Genomic DNA, 6,558 nt, shown 5'->3' on the forward strand with positions numbered 1-6,558 from the left:
CAGGCTGTGATAATCCCCGGGCTGTGATAACGCCAGACTGTGATAATCCCCAGGCTGTGATAACGACAGACTGTGATAATCCCCAGGCTGTGATAACGACAGACTGTGATAACGCCAGGCTGTGACAATCCCCAGGCTGTGATAATCCCCAGGCTGTGATAACGCCAGGCTGTGATAATCCCCGGGCTGTGATAACGCCAGACTGTGATAATCCCCAGGCTGTGATAACGACAGACTGTGATAACGCCAGGCTGTGACAATCCCCAGGCTGTGATAATCCCCAGGCTGTGATAACGCCAGACTGTGATAATCCCCAGGCTGTGATATCGCCAGACTGTGATAATCCCCAGGCTGTGATAACGCCAGACTGTGATAATCGCCAGACTGTGATAATCCCCAGACTGTGATAATCCCCAGGCTGTGATAACGCCAGGCTGTGATAATCCCCGGGCTGTGATAATCCCCAGGCTGTGATAATCCCCGGGCTGTGATAATCCCCGGGCTGTGATAATCCCAGACTGTGATAATCCCAGACTGTGATAATCCCCAGACTGTGATAATCCCCAGACTGTGATAATCCCAGACTGTGATAATCCCCAGCCTGTGATAATCCCCGGCTGTGATAATCCCCAGGCTGTGATAATCCCTGGCTGTGATAATCCCCGGGCTGTGATAATCCCCGGGCTGTGATAACGCCAGACTGTGATAATCCCCAGGCTGTGATAACGACAGACTGTGATAATCCCCAGGCTGTGATAACGACAGACTGTGATAACGCCAGGCTGTGACAATCCCCAGGCTGTGATAATCCCCAGGCTGTGATAACGCCAGGCTGTGATAATCCCCGGGCTGTGATAACGCCAGACTGTGATAATCCCCAGGCTGTGATAACGACAGACTGTGATAACGCCAGGCTGTGACAATCCCCAGGCTGTGATAATCCCCAGGCTGTGATAACGCCAGACTGTGATAATCCCCAGGCTGTGATATCGCCAGACTGTGATAATCCCCAGGCTGTGATAACGCCAGACTGTGATAATCGCCAGACTGTGATAATCCCCAGACTGTGATAATCCCCAGGCTGTGATAACGCCAGGCTGTGATAATCCCCGGGCTGTGATAATCCCCAGGCTGTGATAATCCCCGGGCTGTGATAATCCCCGGGCTGTGATAACGGCAGGCTGTGATAATCCCCGGGCTGTGATAATCCCCGGGCTGTGATAATCCCGGGCTGTGATAATCCCCGGGCTGTGATAATCCCCAGGCTGTGATAATCCCCAGGCTGTGATAATCCCCGGGCTGTGATAATCCCCAGGCTGTGATAACGGCAGGCTGTGATAATCCCCGGGCTGTGATAATCCCCGGGCTGTGATAATCCCCAGGCTGTGATAATCCCCAGGCTGTGATAATCCCCGGGCTGTGATAATCCCCAGGCTGTGATAACGACAGGCTGTGATAATCCCAGGCTGTGATAATCCCCGGGCTGTGATATTCCCAGGCTGTGATAACGCCAGGCTGTGATAATCCCCAGGCTGTGATAATCCCAGTTGTAAATCCCCGGCTGCAATAATCTCCGGCTGCGATAATCCCCAGCTGTGATAACGCCAGGCTGTGACAACCCTTCGATACCAACCCCCTTACCGATTGCCAAGCCGTCTGTGAAGTTGTGGGCACCGTCACCAACAATGACCATCCAGGCGATTGTCGCTATCCCAGCATTCCTCATGTCCCCGGCCCCATGTGAATGTCCATGGCCATACCTCCCAGTTTCTCGCTCCCTGCCGTGATGGTGGTGCTGATCCTTCTGATCACGGACAGCCTTACCAGTGGCTGTCTGAGTGTGGGCGTGACCCGGAGCTGTGTCCCCAATGTTCAACCCCTGGGCTTCAGGAGTCATGTAGGTGCTGAGTGTGACCTCCAATTCATCGTCAGGGTGTGGGTGATCAGCTGGAGCTACAGTTGGAGCAGTGAGAAAGACTCTTAGAGTTTGGGGAGGCCATATCATTGATGAAGAACACCAGAACTCCCTCCTTAATTAATTTATACACACACACCAGGCCCGGCCAATCCCTGACCACCTTCAGCCCAGTGGCCATGACAGCACTGAAAGCCTATTGGACCCTCCACTCCCCTCCCTTTCTCCTCTGCCATCTGCTCCCCTTCCCCACATCCCTTTCCCTCCCGTCCCCTCCCACCTCCTCCCTTCCCCTCCACTACCCCCCATCCCCTCCACTCGCTTCCCACCCCTCCCCCTCCCTTCCCTTCCCTTCCTCCCCTCCCCTTCCCTCTTGCCCTCCCCTTCCTTCCCTCCCCTCCCTCCTCTCCCCTTCCCTCCTCTCCCCTCCCTCACCTCCCCACCTGCTTTCCTTCCCTCGCCTCCCCCCACCCCTTCCTCGCTTCCCCTCCCTCCCCTTCCTCGCCTCCCCCCTCCCCTTCCTCGCCTCCCCTTCCTCGCCTCCCCTCCCTTCCCTCCCCCCTCCCCTCCCCTTCCTTCCCTCCGCCCTCCCCTCCCCTCTCCCCTCCCCTTCCTCACCCCCTCCCCTCCCTCCCCTCCCCTCCCCTCCCCTTCCCTCTCCCCTCCCCTTCCTCCCCTTCCCTCCCTCCCCTCCCCTCCCCTTCCTCCCCTTCCCTCCCCTCCCCTCCCCTCCCCTTCCTCCCCTCCCCTCCCCTCTCCCCTCCCCTCCCCTCTCCCTCCCTCCCCTTCCTCGCCTCCCCTTCCTCGCCTCCCCTTCCCTCCCTCCCTTCCCTCCCCCCTCCCCTCCCTCCCCTCTCCCCTCCCCTTCCTTCCCTCCCCTTCCTTCCCTGCCCTTCCTCACTCACTCCCCCTCCCTTCCCTCCCCCCTCCCCTCCCCTTCCTTCCCTGCCATTCCTCACCCCCTCCCCTCCCCCCCTCCCCTCCCCTCTCCCCTCCCCTCCCCCCCTCTCCTCCCCTTCCCCTTCCTCACCCCCTCCCCTTCCCTCCCTCCCCTCCCCTCACCTCCATCTGGTCTCAGGTGTTGCAGTTCAGCCCCACCAGCCATGTTTGCTGGCGTTGGACCTTCCTTGTAACGGGTACACCTCCTGCCCACTACCTGGGAACAGAAAGGGTTGGTGTTGGTGAAGAACAGGTACCGAAACGTCAGCAGCCCAGGGTGAGGGGAGGCTAGCTGACCCACTCTTGGTGCGCAGTCACACTGAGCCTCCTGTGAAATCGCTCCCCGATCCTTCCTGTCAATCCTTACAAAGGCCTGGTGCCACACTGTCTACACCTCAGGGGAGGGTAGAACACTTAATAGGGACTCTTCCGGAATAATCTGTCTAGTTCGACCCGACCAGAGCTCTTGGTGCTCATCAGGACCCCTTACAAGAATGCCAGAGCAAAGGGACAGTCACAGGGAACCTGTGTGAGAGGAGAATGCGAGCCGGGGACACCCTCCTTTCAGTAACAGAGAATGGAAGGTGCATTGTCGAGTTGTAGAGTCGTGCAGCACAGAAAGAGACCCTTCGGCCCAATTCGTACGTGCTGACAAAAACACAGGGAAAGCTCGGCAGGTCTGGTTCAGTGAAATCAGAGTTAAGGTCTAGGGTCCGGTGTCCCTTACCCTCAGTCCCCTGCCCCATCCTCCCACCTGGACGCAGTGACCCTGGGCAACGGTGCCCTACCCTCAGTCCCCTGCCCCACCCAGACGCAGTGACCCCCCGAGTGACCCTGGGCGACGGTGCCCTACCCTCAGTCCCCTGCCCCACCCTCCCACCCGGACGCAGTGACCCCGGGAGACGGTGCCCTACCCTCAGTCCCCTGCCCCACCCTCCCACCCGGACGCAGTGACCCCCGAGTGACCCTGGGCGACGGTGCCCTACCCTCAGTCCCCTGCCCCACCCTCCCACCCGGACGCAGTGACCCCGGGAGACGGTGCCCTACCCTCAGTCCCCTGCCCCACCCTCCCACCCGGACGCAGTGACCCCCGAGTGACCCCGGGAGACGGTGCCCTACCCTCAGTCCCCTGCCCCACCCTCCCACCCGGACGCGAGACGTGCTCACCTTGCCCCCTCTGCAGCCCCTGACCAGGCCCAGGAAGGTCTCGATGAGGAACAGGAGGTAGATGCCCCCCAGCACGGACAGTCCCTTCCACACGGGATCTTTCCCTGTCTCCATGTGGTCCTCTGGACGCTGTAGCTGGCTGCTCTGAAACACAGACGGTGGGGGAGGTGGTTAATGTCCCCGCTCTCTGGCTCCTGGGATCTTACCAAATACCACCCCACCCCTCGAATCCCACGAATCCTCCCAGGGTGGCGGTTCAGTGAAAGGCAGATCCCCACCCCCCCTCCCCCCACTCCCCCCATCCCCATCCCATCCCCTGACAGCATGTGTCTCAACTCTGCTCTCCACAGGGAGACAGGGCTGTTCCTGTGTGACAGGCTGGAGGAGGGAGGGGGCTGAATGGCCTCCTGTTGTTCCCATGTGTGACAGGCTGGAAGTGGAGGAGGGGACTGAATGGCTTCCTGCTGTTCCCGTGTGACAGGCTGGAGGAGAGGGGCTGAATGGCCTCCTGCTGTCCCTGTATAATGTGCCCGAGGTCGGTGGGTCGGGGGCTGGGTTTGTACTTACATGAGGGATGAGGTGCAGCAGAGCGTCTGCAGACAGTGTTCCAATTGCCAAAGTGACCAGGAACCTGAGCAGGACCTTAGAAAAGGAGTGACTGAACAATGGAATAACGGCCACAGCCAACAGGGACGTCAGGCTGATCAGGGTAACGGCGACAAATCCACAGATCCAAACTGCGAGGGGAGAGAAACAGCAGCTCAGAGAGGGTAGGGGGAGGAGAATCTCTCCCCTCTCTCCACGGAGTGGGACAGTCTCACACAGCAAGCAGGACAGAATCCCTGAGGGGCTCACACAGGATCCCATCACTTAGGTTACAGCTACCCTGCACAGGGTCACTGCACTCACTCACACACTCACTCACTCACACACACATTCACTCACTCATACACACACACACACTCTCACTCATACACATACTCTCACACTCATACACACACAGACTCACGCACACTCTCTCTCACGCACACACACACTCACTCTCACTCATACTCTCACACTCACACACACACTCATACACACACAGACTCACGCACATTCTCTCTCACGCACACACACACTCACTCTCACTCATACACACACACTCTCGCACACACACATACACTCTCGCACACACACACATTCTTTCACTCATGCACACGCTCACACACACTCACACATGTTCTCTCACTCATACGCACACGTTCTCACACATACACACACACTGACACTCACACGCTCACTCTCTCTTACACACACGCTCACACTCTCACTCTTTCACACAAACACGCACACACACTCATCTATATAGCACACACTCACCCACATGCATTCACACACTCATTCACACAAGATTTCAATACTAGGGCCTTACCTACTTGCTATACTGATATCACAGTATTCTATAACCCCCGCAACAGGGAGGTAAGGGAGGGGTATTCTATACTCTCCCACATTGGGGTAGACCATGTGCAGTCAGACATGTCCCTGATCCCTGACCCTTACCCTGATCCCTGACCCTAACCCTGATCCTGATCCTAACCCTAACCCCTGACCCTAACCCTAACCCTTACCCTAATCCCTGACCCTAACCCTGATCCTGATCCTAACCCTAACCCCTGACCCTCTCCCTGACCCTAACCCTCTCCCTGACCCTAACCCCAACCGTAATCCTGACCCTGACCCATGCCCCTCTCCTCATTCCGAGGTGTACAGTACCCGCTGGGATTGAGACTCACCTGACGGTTGGGTAGCCCCTTGAGGTGGGATCTGCAGTGAATCGCGGTGCTGGATACACACTCTGCTGTCTATCTGGTAAAGCAGGGCCGGGCAGATGTAGGTAAACTGTTTTGGTGAGATCCCCTGCGTGCTGCTCATTCCGAAGTTGACCAGGAGCTGAGTTACGTTCAGACACTGTGTGCACAGAGACAGACTGCGGTCACTGTCAGTTCCACGCTGCATGGTCTCCCCTGAAGACAGAGAATCACAGCCCCCCCCACTGCCCTAAACACCTCGCTCAGTTCAACCTGTCCTGCAGCCTGGCCTCTTACCTGGCGACCGTACAGAAACATCGAATCCTCCCCACCTCGAATCTGCTACCCTCCTCCCATTCAATGGGGTCCCAGCTGATGGTCCAACTCAGTCCCATGCTCTCTCCCTGTCCCCCTCCATCCCTTTCTCCTCCTCAGAACGATGCACAACGCCTTCTCGAAAGCATTCAATGTTTCAGCCTTGTTATCTGGGACAGAATGTCCGACACGCCCACCCCACCCCTCTCTGGGTGGAGACATCTCCCCCCATTTCAGTCCCACCCTGTCTCCTTCAGACTGGGACTCCCCACCCACCCCCATTCTGAATGCCTACACCCTTCAGTCAGAATTAAAAATCACACAACACCAGGTTATAGTCCAACAGGTTTAATTGGAAGCACTAGCTTTCAGAGCACTGCTCCTTCATCGAGTGGTAGCGGAGGGCTCAATTATAAGAAAAAGAATTTA

This window comes from Chiloscyllium punctatum, chromosome X (genome assembly GCF_047496795.1).
Source record: "Chiloscyllium punctatum isolate Juve2018m chromosome X, sChiPun1.3, whole genome shotgun sequence".
Classification (NCBI taxonomy): Eukaryota; Metazoa; Chordata; class Chondrichthyes; order Orectolobiformes; family Hemiscylliidae; genus Chiloscyllium; species Chiloscyllium punctatum.